Raw genomic sequence first — 20,723 nt, forward strand, 5'->3', positions numbered from 1 at the left:
AGCTGGTGACATTGTGCATCTGCTTCAAGTTAAGAAACTTTAATTAAAATTACAATTCATCTATCCAGTGTCCTTTCAAATTTCAGGTTGATATTTGCATCTTTGGGGGCCAAAGGCATGCTCGGTTAGGCCCCAGTCCAGTGATTTCTCCTCACTTAAGAGATTAATTCAAGTTGCTATTGCAGCCTTCTAGGGAGACAGTAATTGACATCTTCTCTTCTTATTCCCAACCCCCAAAGGTTTTGTGACATTCTTATGGGGAAGACCCTGCTGAGTCATTAGTGGAATTTCACCTTCATATTTTTATTCACTGAGATCCCACGGCAGGCAGAAATTTTACCCAAGGCATCTAGTATTTAGAATTCCCCCTCTCCTTAGCAGCAGAACCAGATGTGAACAGATATCTTACTGGAACTTGGACAAGCAGGTCCTTAAGTTAAAGCCCTACACCCCTGCCTGTGATCTGGTTTAATTAAATAAGCACATATAAGATATTAACATATAACCCAGGTTATGATCCTGACTCTCTTTATTTGGTTGTGAGAAATCCGGGCCTGAGTTTTCTCATCAAAAAAGGGAACTAAGAAAACCTACCTTTGTCTACCTTACAATGTTGTTGGGAGAATCAAACAGGATAATAGATTTGAAAAAAGTCAAAACTGCTACATAGATTCATGGCATTTTCTTCCTATTTCTGATAATTTAAATGGTGACACATGTTTTAAATAAAATTAGAACAGCAATCAGTTTATATCACTTTCAAAAGTTATCTGTAGTTTTTTTCTTCTCTTTTTTTTTAAAGTTTATGTAATATTTTAGCCAATAACTAAATGTGATCAGGAACTTTGTGACCAGAGATATTCATTTTCCTATGCTCAGCCAACAGGCAGTATCTGACAAATTAAAATAGAAGATGACATCACAGAACATGGTGGCATGTTCCTGGCCACCCATGTAGATTATATTCAGGTGACAGCACCGATCATCTTTATTTCAGTGCAGACCTTGAGATGCCAGGGCTGGATTTGGGGAGTGTGGAAAGGAGATGCATTCAGGGGATAGTTGCCACAGCTGAAGTCATGTCAAGTCTCAGAACAGGCAAACCTGTTAATTGAGGACTTCATCAGTTTCTATTTCTAAAAAATATACCCCAAGAGACCCAAGAGAAAGTTATGTAAATCTTGTTGGATATGAAATTCTTCTCACAAAATAGCATTTTGATGAGTCTAAGGTAAACAGATCAGATCCATACTGATTAAATTTCCATTAAAACACACATGATTTTAAGAATGGAGTGATGAGGAGGGGGGGTTGTGAAAATGAAAATGATTTTATTTTATTATTTTTTAAAGATTTTATTTATTTATTCATGAGACACACACACACACACACACACACACACACAGAGGCAGAGACACAGGCAGAGGGAGAAGCAGGCCCTAAACCACTGAGCCACCCAGGCTGCCCATTAATTAAATCTTAAATGTGGTCAGGTCTTGTCCCAAATCTGCTCTTGAGATAGCCTTCTGACTTTCCTTAAAAAATGGTGTGTCCCATGAAATAAGAGAATTTTGGTAATGACAGCACATTTGGTAGATAGATGGTGGTCTTCAGAATTCCAGCAGCTCTCTCCATAGACATCACAGGGATGAAAGGGACCCTCTCATTCTGGGTGGGATTAGCACTCAACAGCCCCTGTGTTGTTCTTCGTGGCTTTCAGCCTTCGTGGTTTCTTGCTTCCTTATGGTCACTGTGGCCACCTAGAAATTCTTTTCAGGACTATAATAACCAGATCAGCTGCTGCAGGCTGGACCTAGGTGGAATAAAGGGAGGCGGAGGGCACTCCAGCAGACCCTGTCTGTTCCCAGGTCCCAGCGCACACCCCAGGGTCACAGCACACAAAACCACTGTCCAGCTCCATTTGATAAGGCGCCATCCCACACGACCCATTGCCCCTACTTAAGGCCTGGGGGGATACACTCCAATAGCATGCACCCTTCGCCCACAGGAATACTAGAAAAAAATACACACCCAGGTCTTGCAGTAAGCAGGAAGGCTTTTCTTGTTAATTTTCCCCCTTCAGATACTTCTCCGTGGAAATCTTTAAGGTAGATTTGGGGAATTTATTTCTTAAAGGTTGTTTTTAATATTAATCTTTTGATAGAGATCATTTTAACCTATGAATAACAATTAATGGGGGGAAAGGAGGCTAGTAGGAGTTTATTTTATTTTGAAATAAAGCAGGGCATCTCCTCACTCCTTGCTTTGTTCATCAGTTGCCTGATGCTGCAGGGTAGACAAGTTTTCCCTAAGTAGCATCTGGTCCCTCTTGAAGGATTCCACAGGCGTTTTGTCTCTCTCAGGTTTTAAATAGTGGCCTCTGGGGTGAGAGACCATCTGGCAAGGCGTCACTTGGCCAGTTGGTCCTGCCTGACTGCACACCACCCTGCATTCCCCTGCATCAGATGGCCCCAGTACCCATCGGGGTCCTGGCTGAGGGCTGGACAGCAGGCGGTGGGATTTGGTCTTGGGCAAGGGGCCAGGGTTAGTAATAGGATCTCTAATGAAGAAGACGGCAAGACTACATGGTTTTAGGATGTGGGCTCATGGTCAGCAAAATGGCTTTCAGTTTTGGTTCACTTACCTCCTAGCCCAGAAGCCACAGGCAGCTTCTCTCAGCTTCTTACATCTGGAAAAGGAGGAACATCCGTAACAACTGGGTTGTTGCAAGGTATTAGTGAAATTACTCCCACTGTAAAGGTATATCTTATATCAGGAAACAGGGTACATTGTTATGGTTATAGAGGATTGTGTAATAAGGGGACTATTTGCAAACTTGCAGACAGGGTTTAGGAAAAGCAAGAGGGAATCTGTGCAATATTGCAAGGCTTGTGACATCCCAGAGCTGTTATCTGCTAGGGCTGAAGGGCTAAAACCAGGAAGCAGTTACAGGAAAGCAGGGAGGGAGCTTCAGGGAGAAGGTACATCCTTTCACAAGCTGTGTACTTTTTCAGAGGGGCAGCAGCCAATGTGTGACTAGAAGAGGGGGTAGACACTGAGGTGAGGGGATGATAATACTCTAAGAATAATCTTTGGCCCTCACTCTCCTTGTGCTCTTCTGCAGGTCCCACCCATTACCCAAACTAAATAGTAGTGCTGACGACACCCTCTTGGTGCTCAGGTATGTGTGGAAGGCTTTTTATTCTTGAGACATTCAGCCTGAAGGTTTTGTTTTTTTGTTTTTTTCCTAGCAGGGGAGCATGCATGGCACATTCCCACAGCAAACATGCTGGAAAGCTGATGCACACAAAAGCAGCCCTAAACCCATCACTGATGGGAGTTAGTGAATAAATGCCTAGCTTCCTCACCCTTTGCTGTCTTCTGGAGTAACCCCAGGCTCTACCACCAGTTGTCTACAATGGGAACTTTTCTCGTGGTGTGTGTGTGTGTGTGTGTGTGTGTGTTCACGCACAATACACACAATACATCTTAACGAATAGAGTTGTTCCATTGGACCGAACAAGTCACATGGGCAAGTCTATTGTCAGTACAGGATGGAGCTACAAAGGGGCCTCATATAAGAAAGCATGAACAACTTGGAACCAGTACTCTAATCAAGCATCTGCATCATTTCTCTCTCCTATTATAGTGGAGAAGATGTCCCTCCTCCCTCTTGTGCTCTGAGTACCATCTTCCTGCTCTTCATCTTGAAAGGCAGGGTGGATTTTATCCTGCTAGAGATTGGATAGATTCCTGTCAGAATTCCTTGGAGTGTTTGAATAAGTGATTTTCTGGGAACCGACCTGGATCCCCTAAAGCAGAACTTCTGTAGGAAGAACCTTAACATCTACATTTTAGTTATGTGTATGCAAGGGACAGAATAGGTATGTGTGTTTCATAGGTTTCCATTTCAACACAGCAATAAGACCCAGTGGTTGAGGTTGACACTGAGTGCTCCCATTGATCTGATCATACTCTTTTGTTAACTGATATACGTGTATTGTAATGGAGAATATGTTTGGCAACTTACTGTAATCCCCATCATTGTTGCCTATGGGGTAACCATGGTTTTACTTATTTTGAAGGGTAGTGAAGGGGGTTGAGGAAAGTTGCTGTTTTATGTGAACAGAGGCAAAGATCACATTTCAATCATATATTTATGATTGCATAGTGCATAATAGGTAGGAGAAAAGAGTTTGTGTTTTGAATTAAATTGAATTCCTTTATTACATTAAAAATATTTAAACTCTTCAAGTCACATGGAATTTAGGACACCTCAGTTAAATCCCCAATATTTTATTTAATTGAAGACACTGAGTGTGTGAATCTTAAGGAATGGGCTGATGTCATTTTTCAGCATGGCCCAAGTCCCTAGAATTCCTGTTGGCAACTTCAAGGGCTGCCCCAGCTGTAGGGAGAAGTGAGTTGGCAGTTCTGTTCCATGTCTGATCTGAAATTAATTGCTTAAATGTGTTAATTGGATAGAATATTAAGGTATGCAAACATAAGCAAAAACAATAAAGAGAACATTGTAGTCTCCACTAAGGCCAACTATCTATCTTCATTGGTTCTCTGAAGACAAAAACTGTAAAGAACCTTTCTTCTGATGTTAAGCTTTCATTCATTCCTTGGGAGATATAATCAACCTTTATACAAAAATTTTAAGGATACATATTTTGTGAGAATGTCCCTAATTGTGTCTACTATCCAAGAAGGAACGGTTACATATTTTATTTATTTATTTGTTTAGTTAGTTATTATTTTATGCAGGTGAGTTTCAGTTAGAAAATGAATTTTAGGGATCCCTGGGTGGCTCAGCGGTTTAGCGCCTGCCTTTGGCCCAGGGCGCGATCCTGGAGACTCGGGATCGAATCCCACATCGGGCTCCCGGTGCATGGAGCCTACTTCTCCCTCTGCCTGTGTCTCTGCCTCTCTCGCTCTCTCTGTGTGACTATCATAAATAAATAAAAATTAAAAAAAAAAAAAAAAAAAAAGAAAATGAATTTTAAACCACCAATCTGGGATCCCTGGGTGGCGCAGCGGTTTGGCGCCTGCCTTTGACCCAGGGCGCGATCCTGGGGACCCGGGATCGAATCCCATGTCGGGCTCCCAGTGCATGGAGCCTGCTTCTCCCTCTGCCTATGTCTCTGCCTCTCTCTCTCTCTCTCTCTCTCTCTCTCTCTCTCTCTGTGACTATCATAAATAAAAATTAAAAAAAAATAAACCACCAATCAGATGGAATTTATTATTGAAACATATAGGATAGAATGTGGTAAGGGTCCAGAATCAAACATAAAGTGAGTCATAACATAAATTCCACTGAGTTTGAAAGATAACAATGACTAAGAATCATTTATTTTTAAATACTCTTTTCTTAATGTTGCTTACAAATGGGGCTTTATTCTAAGAGCCCTTTGATGGTAATATGCCCGAGACTCAAACAGATCACTTATATATACAGGGACCATATAATTTATTATCCAAACTCAGAGAAATGGGGTGGTATTTATAATTAAGCTATAATGATAGGTAAAAACTGGGACTATCTTTGGACAACTGGACGCATGCGTTACTCTACCTGTATACTTTATTCATAGGAGTGTTAAGTTCCCCTCTATGTTTTGTGTAGAGTTATTATGCTAGCTGTTTTGTGACTTAAAAGAAATTAGGCCTCCCTCAAAAAGAATCTAAACCCTCAGGAGATAAAATTAGTAAAACTTTAAAAATAAGTAAAAATAAATTTCAAAGGAAAGTAATGTACTGTTAAATGCTTGATGGATGAATAATGATACTTATTTATTGATTGTGTCCTGTATGTCAAGTATTGCACTGTTTTCTTCACTTCACCTCTTTTATGCAGGTGAAAAAGAGCTCTCTACAAATAGATATATCCATGTAGCATTATAATAAGTGTAGAAGTCAATATTTAAAACCAAGTAATTTGGCTTAATCACCAAGTTCTCAATTCTTTGACAGCCTCAGTGGAGCAAGAGGAAGAAGAAGGGAGAGTAATTAATTCATATATGACTCCTAGGGTTTTGAGCCTTAATGACATAATACTGACAGACAGAGGGAAGTTGGGAGTAAAAGTCACCAATGATTGAGAAGCAGAGATGAATTAAATTTTGATGCAAAACCAAAAGCAAGGTAATTACAAAGAGGTATTAGTTAGGAACTGTCTGTGTCCAAAGCCTTCTCAAAGGAGCATCTAAGTCCCAAAAAGGCTAAAAGTTATGAAATGCATTAGTGGTGGGTTGGAGACTAGTCCTCTCATTTCCTGCCTGAAACTCCTTCTTTGAACAGTACCAGGCCTGCCAACCGAAAGGGCCCAGGAGCCAACTGGGGAAATGGGATGGAAACTTGATAGGGAGATGACAGATGCATGGGATGCAAGGAAAAGCACATGGAATGCCCTTCCTGAAGAAAGACCAGCCTTGAAGCTATGAAAGTGAGGAAGTGCTATCAAAATGGAGTGGAGAAAAGAGATGTAATAAAGTAGGTCATATGAGGTCATGTCTCTGCAGGGCAAGGACTGAAGGGAGGACACACAGTCAGCAAAGCATACAAGCTACAAGTGGCCAGAGGGGTAGGAAGGAAGACAAGATGAGGTAGAGTTTCAGAAGCTGAAGGAGGAGGGGACTCCAAGAAGGATATATGACTATGAAATGCTAGAGAGACTCAAGGTTTGATTTCTATCATGTGCTGGGTCAGTTATTAATGCTGCATATCTTAGCTTATTTGCTTTCATAATAGCACTGTGTGGCAGGTGTTATGGTTTCTATTCTACAGATGTCAATCAGGAGACAGGGAAGTGACCAAACAGAGCAACATCAGGAAGTTGCTTTTACCCTAAGGCTAGTGGGACAATGGGGACATGGTACTTTTGCCAGAGACTAAGAACCTCAAATCTTTGAATACCCAACAGGAGCGAAATTCATAGTAGGATCTTATTTGATGGACCAGGAGCCATGGAGGAGACATGACTGCTGAAAGAATTGGGGTAAAATAGGGGGATTATGGGGAAAGAAATACTGATCCTGGCTTCCCCTTCCCTCCCACACTTCATCTTTCATCTGGCTTCTCCCATTGGCTGGAAGCATCTAGAACACAGAAGACAAGGGAACTTGGGAAATGAGTCCTGTAATACATACCAGAAAAGGAGAAAGGCAGTAGATACATCTACTGGAGTAGACAGGAAGCTGACTTGCATTTCCACACATAGGAGATCATTCATACATTTGTTTTACACATATCTTACAGGCCAAAATTCAGTCATGTGCCACCACCCACCCCTTATCTATAAGGGAGGCTGCATGCCCAAGAAGAAGAAGGTAGTATAGAAAATAGTGGCCATGGCAGTCTCTACCATAGGCAACTACATTACAGACAGTACCATAGTGGCCATTGTAAGAAATACAAAAGTGAATAAACTGTCACTTCAGCTAATGTGGGCAACTGACATAGTCACAACATAGACTATAAAAAGTGGAGTAATAGAGGCACAGTGTGTGGCTGGAATGCTTGCAAGAGATTCAATCTGATTAGAGTACTAAACTGGAAGAATTTTTGGAGGTTATAGAATTTGAAAGGATTTTAACAAGCAGGACTATGGGGGGAAAGCCATTCTAGACTTAGCGAAGAGCTGCATGCCAGGCACAGAAATAGGAGAACTGTGTGTATTTAGGGGATTGGGAGTAGACTAGGGTCCCAAATATGTGTGGGTTAGGGTGCAATGAATAACTGGAAAGAAAGATAGTTAAAAGAGAATTAAGCTTGGGGTAGTTCTGAATATTAGATTTGCATAATAGTGAAACTGTAGGGGTGAGGGTGGACTGCAATGGAACTTTATTCTTACATACATTTCAGAAACACAGAAAGATTTTGAATAAGTAGAGCTCAAATAATCATAGCTGTGTTTTAGGAATATAACAGGCACATGAATGGGTGTTATGGGCTGAATTGTGTTCTTCCAAATACATATGTTGAAGTCCTAACCCCCAGTATCTCAGAATGTGACTGTATTTGGAGATCCCATCTTTAAGGAGGTCATTAAGTTCAAATGAGGTCAACAGAGTATGACTGGTGTCCTTATAAGAAGAAGAGATTAGGACACCAACACAAACAGAAGAAGCACCATGTGAAGACACAGGGAGAAGACCTATATCTTCCGACCAAGAAAAGAGGACTCAGAGGAAACCCAGCCTGTTGACATCTTGATCTTGTATTTCTAGCCTTCAGAATTATGAGAAAATGAATTTATGCTGTTGAAGCTACCCAGTCTATGATACTTTGTACTTTGCTACTCTAGCAAACTAATGCAGTGGCACTGATTGCATCTAGATTTGATTACCTGTGTACTGCAGGATAGTGGTAAAATTTCCTCTTAATGAATTCTTGTAACATACTTTAAGACCTTAAATTTCTCCAATTTTGGAAGGGCCTTTAAGCTGCAGTGTTTTAAGAGGACTCAGTATTCAGAAATATAGTCTCCTAAAACACATATGGCATGAGTTCTCTTACTGTAAAAAGGTCAGTCCATATAGTTGAGTTAAAATGCACAAAGGTAGTATGTCAGTTATGCACTGCCAACAACAAAAAACTGCAAATATTAGTGACCCAAAACAATAATTTTTTGTTTTTGTTTTCATGGAGCTACAGATCAGTCGAGAAGTTCTGTTAATTTGGACGAAAGTTGGCTGCTTTCTGCTGGATGTATTCATTTGTCTGTGGTCAGCTGGCAGGTGGGTTGGGGTCTGATAGCTCTAGGACGGCCTCCACTTGGTTGACTCAGCTCTGCTGCACATGGTTGTCACTCACTAGCAAGCTAGCCTGTGTTTCCCATCACAGAAAGCAAAGGAGTAAAAAGAGAGCCAGAGAGTGTATGGTCTCTTGAGGCCCAGACCCTACACTGGCACAGGATCACTTTTGCAACATGCTGTTGGCTAAAGCAAGCCACGTGTCCAAACCTACATTTGAAAGTGAGGAAAGACACCCCACCCTTTATGGGAGTATCAGAAAAGTCACATTGCAAAGAGCAGGGATACAGAGAGCAGTAAAAAAATGTGGGACTGTTTTCACACTCAAAGATAGATTATTCCCAATGGTAGAAGTGTAAGCCATAGTATTACTGAGTTACCTTAAAAGGGAACACCCAATGGAATCCCTCATTCAGTGCAGGCAGGAATTCCCCCAAATTAAACAGAAAAAGACAGAACCAAATAAATAAATAAATAAATAAATAAATAAATAAATAAATAAATAAATAAATAAATAATCTCAAAGATGATTCCCACCACCTGCATTTGACCTAACTTTTCTCACTAGGCCAAAAAAAAAAAAAAAAAAAAAAAGGAAAAAACACTGTAGCTCTCTCCCACTCCTGCCATCATTCAGGGTTGAGTTTGAGTTTATCTGGCTTCAGCTGTGAGTCACAGCTGACTGAGGGGTGGGGGCGGGTCATGAGTCATGGCCTGAAACAAAGATAGAATGTGATGGGGGTGGACCAGAAGGCGGTACAGAAGACACTACAAGTTTAGGCATTATCTCAGCATTTATGGTGATTTCTCCTTTCCTGCAGCTGGGGAAGCTGGGCTGCATGCCCCCTTCTGAAATCTCAAAGGGGAGATACCACATGGGCTCTATGTTGCTGGATAGGGGACTTACACCTTTGTGTTTCTTTCTTTTTTTTTTTTTTTTAATTCTTTTTTTTAATAATAAATTTATTTTTTATTGGTGTTCAATTTGCCAACATACAGAATAACACCCAGTGCTCATCCCTTCAAGTGCCCCCCTCAGTGCCCGCCACCCAGTCATCCCCCACCCCGCGCCCTCCTCCCCTTCCACCACCCCCAGTTCGTTTCCCAGAGTCAGGAGTCTTCCATGTTCTGTCTCCCTTTCTGATATTTCCTACCCATTTCTTCTCCCTTCTAGAGTAGCTGATTTCAGAAGTGTTAGTATCACTGCCCTAACTGCACTACAGCTAAACTAACTCCCTTCCATCCCTGTGTGCCTGTTCAATAGACCATTCCATCCTGGCATCCCCAGGAGTGAGTTACCTGGTCAGTTTGAGAAGTTAATATTTAGAGAATCTAGTAGTTGCATATGGTTTCCTGCATGAAAGAAATAATAAACCCATGTTATCTATTGACCCACTCCCACATCTATTTGCATTTGACAACTAAAAAAATTCTTTGGCTCAATGACAGTTTACCTCAAGTCACTAAGGTAGGAATTATTTTCAGCTATTACTCTCTGTTTTAATTTTGGCTGCACAGTAACCTGAGTAAAGTACACAAATATTTGTGCATCTGGCCTCAAGCAGTTAACATGTCTTCTACACTGGGGTAAAGATTAAATGAAAATCCTGTCACCCCAGAATAATTCTGGAAACAGAACTGCTGAATGTTTGCCAAATAAGGTGATCACTAGCCTTAAGATGCTGAACTTTGAAATGACATATAAACAAAGGCAAAGCATGGCTGGCTCCCATTCAACCTGGTCAACAACATCCTTCATTACAGGACATGGCATCATTTTGATTCATAGCAGAATAAAAAGAATCTATTTGTATATTTGGAAGTTTGAATGAGGATTTCCTGAGGTCCTGATGATGTCATTTCTGCTTTACAGCAACCTTGCTTTAACCGCTAGAGTTAAAACCAGGTCATCATTTCCATGCAAGTGTGTGCACATGCGTACACACACACACACACATTTCAGAGTCTAATTAAAACTCAGTCATACATCATTTTCACCCAGATTAATGCTGGCATCAGATAAAAATTTCAGCTCTGAAGGAAAATGCTTTAAGCTAATCATACTGTATTTGCATTGCCTGCCAATGAGTGAGTGCTGTTTGTTAAATCCTGTAGAACACATGTACCCTGGACACACTATTTAATGAGGACAGAAACAAAAATGTTGGTTGCTAGTATCCAGGAAAGATGCCGCTGGCCTCATAAGCTTCTTCCCTAAGGAAATACTCGCAAATAGAAAATAATCTATAAACTGTTGCTTTTCCATGATTGAGTTCCCCAAAGAGCCACTTAGGGTATTACCACTGACCCATGATCAGTTCACTGTAAGTTTTCATCACTGCTAATACCATCAGCCCTGCAGAAACTATGAATTCCGCAAAAGATGACCCATAGATTTAGACACAAGAGGATGTACTCCCTCCCAGCACTACCAGGCATAGAAACTGGACTTGGGGAGGCCAGGATGAACATGAGTCTGGTTGCAAAATCCCCAAGGGGTGCCACTATGTGTAGCTTCCAAGAATGGCTTAGTCCTGAGGAGTGCTTAGAGTATATTGTGCATATCCCATCCACACCTCTTACCCTTACTCCTTCAGGGCATAGAATCCCAACTTCCTCTTTGCCTAAGGGCCTCCTCTGGCCCCCACAGCCAGCAGCTCAGACATAACATTAACAGCAGTTTAGGCTGGAAGTGAAGGGGAATGAATACTTCCTAGGAGCAGCGCTCAGTGAATGACACACAGGACTTGGTACATACATACCTCCGCCATGCCCTTGCTGCCACTCAGGTGAGATACAAGAGAGCCATAGATTCACACCATTTCCCAGTGGTCTCCAGTAGGACTAAGTCTCACAGCAGATTCGTAGACGAATCTATTTGCCATTGAATTATTATCTCGGGGATTGCCTTTGGGGAACCCATTCTAAGAGAGGAGCAAACTCAGTTAAGACCCTCTGTTTTATGTAACTTGGGGGAACTGGTAGAACATCTTGACATTCTACTCTGACTGGGAGTACATCCCATGGTATGTTTGGGTCCTGCCTTTGAGGAGACAGAACTCACCACAACACAGCTGGCTGTTTCCTCATCACAGGAGATACATCCTCCTCACTGTCCTGTTTTGCCTTTACACACATGCCAGCCTGTCCATCATACAGAGCAGTCCCAGAAGGAAGTCAGCATTCTGTGGGGTTCTGATCTTTCCAAGGAGAAGACGACCCCACTTACTTCTTTTAGCCATAAGGCCTAATTCTGCTTTCCTGATAGAGTATAGCCCCAGATTTCCCTCTGGTTTTCGTATACAATGCATCCTATTGCTTTGCTTATATTCTCATTGCCAAAGTCAAAACAGTCCTCCTGAGATGTAGGTCAGATCATGTCACTCGATGTAGAAGTGATCATGTCCGTTCAACCTGGCATAAGCTCCCTTGGCCCTAAGAATATAGCTGTCAAATTTTGACCATGGTCTGCAAGGTTTCATGGTGACTTGATTCCTAGAGACCACTCCAACATCACTTCCTCTCACTCTTTTTCACTCCTGGCTCTTAGAAAATGGCAACATATTCCACTTGCAGGATTTAGCACTAGCTCTTCCCTGGGCCTGGAGCACTTTTCCCTGGGCCTGGAGCACTCTTCTGCAGATGTGCCTGAGTCTCTGCCTCAATTTATTCAAGTCTGTGCAAATGTCACAGGCCTTTGCCAGCCAGTCCAACACCCCTTTAATTTTTATTGCCTACCTTACTGAATTTTCTTTTTTTTTTTTAAGATTTTATTTATTTATTCATGAGAGACACAGAGAGAGAAAGAGAGAGAGGCCGAGACACAGGCAGAGGGAGAAGCGGGCTTCATGCAAGGAGCCCATTGTAGGACTCGATTCCGGGACTCCAGGATCATGCCCTGGGCCAAAGGCCGGTGCTAAACCTTTGAGCAACCCGGGATCCCCTGGTTTTTCTTTATAGCAGTCAGCACCACTTGACATCACATGTACTACTTTGGTGGTTTTTTGTTGGTCTTCCCACTACTATGTAAACTCCACCATTACTTCACTGTCATCATGTGCCTGGCACACAGAAGATGCTCAATTAGTAACTGTTTGGCTGGCTGAATATATGATATTAACTTTAAAAAGATCTCAGAGTGATCTATCAATATTTTCACCAGAATAATAATTAATATGTAGTCCAGATGTGTTTTATATTGTTTATTTCTATATTTGGATTCTTATCTTTTTAAAGGATTGACCCCTTACTCTCCAAAGATACATATTCCCTGTTTTACAGTTATTGTTGTTGTTTTCCTTTGGTATTCAGTCCCAAGTGAATGTCTAAAACTGGAGATGGACTGATTGAAAAAGTGGCAAAGAACAATGTGCACCCCAAAGTGAACTACTAGCATCTGTGTCCATTCATCCATTCAGCAGACATAAACTTAACATTGTATGCCAGGCATTGTGGTACATGCGAGGGATCAATTGGAAAACACGTAGCCAAATATCTCTAACCTAATGGAGCTTATATTTTGAAGGGGGAAACAGAAGAAAATATAAACATAATAAATAAGGAAATTATTTAGTATGTTTGAAGGACACACTAGAGTAGTCATAGAAGGCCTCATTGAGAAGCTGACTTCTGGGCAAAAGTTGAATGACTGAGTGTGAAGCCATGTTCATATATGTGGGAAGAGCATTCCAGGGCATGCTCATGCAATAGCCAGGGCAGAAGTCTGAGACAGGAAGGAGCATGCCAACTGTGCACGGACATAGGAAGTCAGAGGCCACTGAACAAGGAGGAGCAAGGAGGAAGAGTGATAGGAGATGATACCTAGAAGAAACACAATGTAGGTCACACAGTTCCCTGGAGGCATTAAAAGAACTTTGATTTTCACACAGGCCAATAATTTTTAGAAGGCGATAAAATAGTAGCTGTTGCCAATCCATTCAACTAAATCGTATTTCCTGATTGTTCCATATAAAAGGCTATTCCATGAAAACACAGTATGTCAGCACTATTTTTGATAATTATTATATTGTTACTTAAGATGATTGTTACCATAATTTTAATTACACAATAGTAAAGTATTACTATTGACAATACAAAAAGGAAAAAATAAAAAAAATTTGAGGCTTAAAGATTGGCTCTTAACTTTAATTTTTTAATAATAGCTTTATTGAGATCTAGTTCACAGACCGTTCAGTTCTTCCAGTTAAAGTGCACAATGCAGTGGTTTTTAGTATATTCACAGAGTTGTGCAATCATAATCATGATCAATTTTAGAACCTTTCCACCACCCCAAAAAGAAACCCTATACCCACTAATAATCAGTCCTTATCTCCCATGTTGGCCTTTTTCCCCTCTGTCAGATTTAAAAATAAGAATCATTTACTTTACCAGCAAAAATGGGTTTATTTGGGAATAGAAAATTGCAGTTCAGGAAATGCAAGCTATGGCAAAACCATAGGCAAGGACAACAAAGGAGAGAAATGTTATTTTACGGTGAAAAAGAATGGAGTTGAGAGGAGTTGTTTTGAACTAAAATCCAATGGGGGAAAAACACCAGTTCAGGGTGATGTTGGTTTCTCATTGGCTGAGTTGTAGGGGTAGTCAGTTTCTTATAGGAGGTACATTGTACATCTTTCCCTTTGGGGGGCCTATAATTAATGATTCATTCTTAATTGAGATTCTTCTTTTAAGTCTGTAACAATTCTTCCTCTAATTGACATTGAGTGGTAGGGCTCCCACTTTCAGCCTCTGGACTCTAGTGAGGTGTCCCTTTACTAATTTGCACATCCCTTGACCTCTCTTATCAACCCTTAGGCAACCACTAATTTACCATCTGCCTCTTTAGATTTGTCTATTCTAGACACCATATAAATAGAATATGTGCTGTTTGAGTCTGGCTTTGCCTACATAATGCTTTCAAGGTTCATCTGTGCTATATAGCATATCAGTATTTCATTGCCTTTCATATCTGAATAATATTCCATTTATAGATATACCCCATTTTCATTATCTTTTCATCAGTTGGTAGATGTCTGGGGGTTTTGCACCTTTTGGCTATTATGAATGATGCTGTTGTGATTATTTACGTGCAGGTTTTTATGTGAACATATGTTTCATTCCTCTTCAGTGTATATGTAGGAGTAGAATACAGTGGCTCTTCAAATCCATCGTAAGGGACTAAGACTGCTCAGATTAATTGATTACTTTTATATCTGGCTTGATCAAGAACTATTAATGAAGTATTTAGGAAAAAATCAGTTTTAGATTAGGAGAGACCCTCAAAATCGATCTATATATCAAAACAAGTAGATCAGCTAATAATACTTTTCAGGAGTAGATAGGTTTTATGTAAAAAAAATCACATATATATGTATATGGAATATGTTCCACCATAGAACTAAAGCAAATAGAGAAAAGGGGTTATATTGGCCACTAAAGCTTTTTGTTTTGTCAAGTGAGTTTGCAGAAGACAAGATATAATTTGTGGTGGGGAGGTGAGCTGGCAGCACTGACCAAAGCTGTCATATTGCCAGGCAGGTAATGGCCATTTCTAGAGGGGTCAAGAGTTGAAACGACAGCCCTCCTTGGGGAAACATTCATCAAATCATAAGCACCCCAGGCGCCCCTTATGACTGGCACTGGAAAAAGCATAAACTAAGGAGGCTTTGAGTACTCAAAATCTAGTTGGAAAACAAAATTATAAAATTATAAGAGATCAAAGCCCTCTTCAAATGTAAAGAATTGTTTGTAAATTCTGAAAAAAATTTTCATCTGATGGTATGGTGCTAGCTTGGTCTCTGTTTTTTTATTTTTTATTTATTTATATTTTTTTAAGTAGGCTCCATACCCAGCATGGAATCCCAGTGCCAGCTTGCTCTTAAAAGCATAAATCACTTTGCCCTAAACTGCTTTTTTTCTCCTGCAATCCTCCCAGGGCCCTGAGGTTTCTCACCACCAGGAATGCTCATAGGATGGGTGGACTGACACCCAGGGAGTTTGGGAACTGAGGAGGTGAAGGGATCTTAGCCGCAGAAGTCTGACTGTCCTGCTTTTGTGGTCTTGAGTCAGACTTCCAGTGTGCGTGTGGTGAGGGTGCTGTGGTCTAATAGGTCATACCCTCCAGCTTGTCTGACTCAGGGTGATGAGTGTCCCCTGCTTTGCTCAGTGGCAGTGGGAGCCTAGCTCCCACTCACCAAAGTGGAGGCAGAGGCAGAGGTGGCTGCTGGCCTCAGAGCAAGAAGTTGGGGGCAGTGGAGGACTCCACAAATGAGCTGGGGATGGCCAGAGCTGACCAGTTCCAAAGGGTCTGTTTACCCAACAAGATCTGAGGCCCCATATCTCCTGTCTGCCACTCCTACCCCTCCCCACTGGGGTGTATTTCCAGAGACCAGCTATCTGTAAAGTGGACAAAGCAGCCTATTTCTGGTACCTGCTCCAGGACAGCCTGTAACATTCCTTTAAAATTATCCAGGTACATGAAGGGTCCAAGTTTTTTCTTCACATGACCTGTAACAAAATCAGAAGCTGTGAAGTACAGGTCTCAATCTCCCTATGAAAACTGTTTCTCATTGCATTAAATTCTCTCCTTTTAAGGAAGAGCTCTACTCATACTGGACACACTTCTCTGAAATTGTCCTGGCCACCAAAGATTTATTACGAATGGAGGAGATAAAATGGAGCGTCTTCCAGAGCTGTTTCTTCCTCTTTTTTCCTTTTTCTTCTGTGAACTGAACACCATCAGGTTTGAGAACTAAGTTAGATATTACATATAATCTCATATAATCTTCTCATTTTCTGGGTAAAATTGAGGCCCAGGAGAGTCTAAGTGACTAGAACAGGGTCAGAGATATGGTAGGCAATGGAGCTGAGCTTGAAAGTCTCATCCCCTTCACCCGTACCCACGATTCCCTCTTCTCTCCACACACCACAGTCAGCCAGGAAAACAGATCAGTCACAGAATCCTCAGAAAATATTTGCCCCGGGTTTCTAAGGTTGCCTCATCCTTGCTCTCCTTTTCTCATTCTACCCCTTGCCAGAGCATGAGGTAGCTAAGAATGACATTGACCACATTCTGTAGTTAATTCTGATGGTTTGTTCTAAAGTTTATTGACTCACCAGTATATTGTTGAAAAAGAAAACTTTTCCTTGGAGGAATACTGAAAGCTATAGGCAACTTCCTATTATCATAACAAAATATTATAACACGGCAAAAGTAGTCAGGGGATGTCATTCTAAACAAGTACAAACACAGCAGTGCCTTCTAGGTACTAATGGAGTCACTCATTGTATGCTGGCCCTGTTGTAGTCACTTAGACTTTCCACTCTGGCCAACCTCAGTGAGCCAGTGTGGTGTCACTGTACTCATGTGGGGAAGAGATGTGCAGCAGCACACCACTATGTAGTATTTCTACCATACAATCAACGTCAATAAGCCCAAGAACACAAATAATAAATTAATTAGGTTTGAGTATGTATTACTTTTGTATCCAATGTAACTTGTTGCACAGTAAATTGATAAGCTTAATTTTTAATACGAATTGTATATAAAAACTGGCTTAAAAATGCTGAAAATTGAATGAATGACTCTCACCAACAGGTATAGACTGGCTTCAGCACGCCACCGGGAATCATCTGCTCCAGACTTTGTTGATTTAATTAAGTGACCTGCAGTGCAGCCCTCATGGGAATATGTAAACACAAACCACATATAAGCTGAGGACTCTTGGCCTCTTGGTTTTTATTCATAAAGTTACTGGCCCTCATTAAAATTTTTCTTCCCTAAAAAACGATGCAATAAACAATAGATAGAAGTTAAAACTGTGGTTGTAGACAGTCCATCTCATTCCTTCCATCCAGTTTTGTGATTTACATGCCACACCTCAGCTCTAAGTGTGATAATAACAAGGAGTAGATGGGATCTCTTCTCTTGTGACTAATCTTACCAATGAGTGAAAGCATAGGCGCTATGCTAAATACTAAAAGCTTCATATGTTCTCATTTAGTTCTGACGACAGTTTATTCCCATTATAAAGAAGAGGAGTTTGAAGTTTTGCAAGTTTAATTACCAAGATTGCAGCTGTTAAAAAGCAAAGCTAGAATTTAAACTCAGGGAAATTTGATTTAGATTAAAGTGTGATTAAAGAGACTGAGGCCAAATAAAGGCCTAACACAATTCTTACAAGGACTGAGGTCAAAGACATTGTGAAAATTGCTGTTCATGAGTTGGACTTACAGTCATTATGCAGTCAAAGCTGTCATTAAAGTGGAATAATAGTCCAATGAAGCGATAGTATGGCTGGAGAGAAATGAGAGAGAGTATTAGTTATCTCTTGTCACAGCTGCTGTAATAAACAGCCATAGAACCATAGTAGCATACAACAGTAACTATGTTCAAGTGTCTTGAGTCAACAGCAAGCAGATTAATCTCTAATCTTTGCTGGGGATTGTTCCCATGTGTGAGGTTGGGTGGCTGTTGCTCCATTGGCTGGAGTGACTTGGCTGTGCTTTAGATTTTCCTTATCTTCCAGCAGACTAACCAGAGCCTGTTCTCATGATGACAACACAGGCACAGAGCATGAGCAGACACAAGACCTCTTGAGCCTTGGCTTAGATCTGGCATATTATCTCTTCTAATTAATATACTTCTATTAACTAAAGCAAATCACAAGGACAGCTATATTCAAAGATCAGTAAAAAACAGACTCCATCTCTATAGTGAAAGGAACTGCAAAGTCACATGGTAAAGGACATGGGAATAGAGAGAGGTAAAGAATTGGCACCGTTAAAAAAAAAGGATTGGCACCATTAAGGCCATGTATCAATCAAGAGGTAAGTAGAGTCATCCGTGGAGAATGTGGTTATCATCTCCTGGTAGTGATACACTGCCATGCTTCATGAACTTTTTTCCCTGGTACTTACTTTTAATCAGGCTATGACTAGTCCTGGGCCATCAGCATGGCACCTTGCAAGGAATCATGAACTTTGAATTTTGGTCTAGATCAATGATCTAGTGCTGAAGCTATGAATTTCACCCATCTGCAACTGCATCATGAGGGCTTTGCTGCTCAAAGCATGTATTTATTCCTCCCTCACTGAAAACTCCAAATTGTGAATATGTGAAAGGGGGTTGGAGTAGGACTACATGCCTGAATTTTCTATTCTGGTCAGTCAATAACCCTCTTTTCCCTCTTTCCCACTTCCATGTATTTTGTCTGCCCTTCCACATCTTTTCTGCCCCTTTGTTAGCCAGCTCCCTGCCCATTGCAGCTAACATACATGGACTATGTCCAAAGGCTTCAATATCCACTGGCTTCCAGCTGGGATGACTAAAAAAGAAGGCCCAGGAGACCTAAGAGGAGGTAGAAAATTAGGTCAGGATATTTATGTTCCTGAGTCTCTCTTTGTGAGATCACCTTGGCTTTCTGAGCCTTTTGAACTGACCTAAATGACTCATTCTTGCTCTCCTTCCAGATCCTAGAAACCATTTGCTCCCTTCATTCTTCTGAGCCTACGGATGACAACAGCCCCAAGTTCCTGCACCATCCCTACTATTCCCTCAACACATTACCTACCTCTTTAGAACTAATTCCTTTATCAATAAACTTACTTAAATTTTCCTAAGTTGAGATTTGCCTTGTTTCCTGTAGGAATCCCTCTTGATACTCTCACATATAGAAAATACTCAATGATTCCCCAAGAGAAATTATCTAAGATTCCATCTGTCATGTATCCTGCTCAAAATACAGAATATCCATATGATACACAACTGTTTGTGTCCAAATATAGTTTTTCTTAGTCCAGAATCTTGTGAACTAAATGTATTTTCTACTTGCCCCCATTATATAATGGTACAAAAGAAATAAAATTAACCACAATAAATAGGAATAATGGAAGACACATAACAGCCATTTGTCTCCTCTCTCTGGGGACACTTTTAAGGATCTGGACTTGAAGAATATTACTTGATTAGACACTCATTCTGTTCTCTGGGAGACTCCTTGCCCATTGTTCTCCAAGATGCTTGGATCTCTTTCCAGGATATTCTTATTTGTCCGTTATATTCCTTGGCCACATTTAATGGGCACTGGGGAATATACTGCCCTTTGAGCTTGCACAATTTTTTTCAGCCTGCTTCCCGACCATGAATGATTGGGAGACCAAGAGTTGTTTTAAACTTCAGGATTTATAAGTCTTTGGCAGCAAAATTTTCTAAAAAATTCAGTATGCCTCTAATTCACTTGCTTCCAATAAGTTCTACATATCAGTAATCATACAGTTCTTTTAAATGCCATCTAAAATGTCTACTTCCTCACCTTCTCAGCATGTCTTTAGCTTTTAATTTACTGAGGCTATTGGCTCTAGTTAGAAGATTACACATTAAAAAAAAAAAAAAAACTTTAGCTTTGCAGAGTGGCAGTATCATAGCCGATGAGGTTTGTCCGAGGCGCGATTATTGCTAATTAAACAACAACAACAACAACAACAACAAGATAAGAAAACAAAGCTTTGCTTTGAAAGATCTTACAGATAAAACTGGCAATAAAAACCCTTCTAAATCCCAACCCCTATGTTGAGGGGGTTTCAAAGCCAACTCTTCCCACAGTTCAGGGCCCCAGATTTCTGCATTAGTTCTCTATCATTCAGTTCTGTATGTGCACCTCTGTGGTTCTCTCTGAAATCGCCCCTTTTAAATCTTTGACCCTTTGCCAAATCTGGACACAGAAAAGTAATAGCAAAATTAAGATCCAGGTTTTCAATGTCTTTCCTGAGTATCTGGCTTAGAACCCAAATGGCCTGGTACCAAGTAGGCTTCCTCAGATGACAGTTTTACCAATATTTTGTTCCTGAGAAACACAGATTGCCATGTTTGTTGCCTCTGATGCATTTCTTTCTTTCTTTTTTTTAAGATTTTATTTATTTATTCATGAGACACACACACACAAACACACAGGCAGAGACATAGAGGTA

At 40.7% G+C, this 20,723-nt stretch overlaps 1 long non-coding RNA gene across 2 annotated transcripts in view; it reads left to right on the forward strand.

Moving 5' to 3' along the window:
• LOC119865622 overlaps window positions 1-17,549 on the forward strand; it is a 101,858-nt gene extending 84,309 nt beyond the window's left edge. The window contains exons 2-4 of one of the 2 annotated variants that reach the window (XR_005377569.1): window positions 3,125-3,181; window positions 16,350-16,497; window positions 17,353-17,549. This is a non-coding gene — a long non-coding RNA (uncharacterized LOC119865622). The remainder of the gene's footprint in view (window positions 1-3,124; window positions 3,182-16,349; window positions 16,498-17,352) is intronic. The other variant, XR_005377568.1, reaches the window with a different exon arrangement.
• The last annotated feature ends 3,174 nt before the right edge of the window (window positions 17,550-20,723 follow it).

This window comes from Canis lupus, chromosome 24 (genome assembly GCF_011100685.1).
Source record: "Canis lupus familiaris isolate Mischka breed German Shepherd chromosome 24, alternate assembly UU_Cfam_GSD_1.0, whole genome shotgun sequence".
In the NCBI taxonomy this organism is placed as follows: domain Eukaryota; kingdom Metazoa; phylum Chordata; class Mammalia; order Carnivora; family Canidae; genus Canis; species Canis lupus.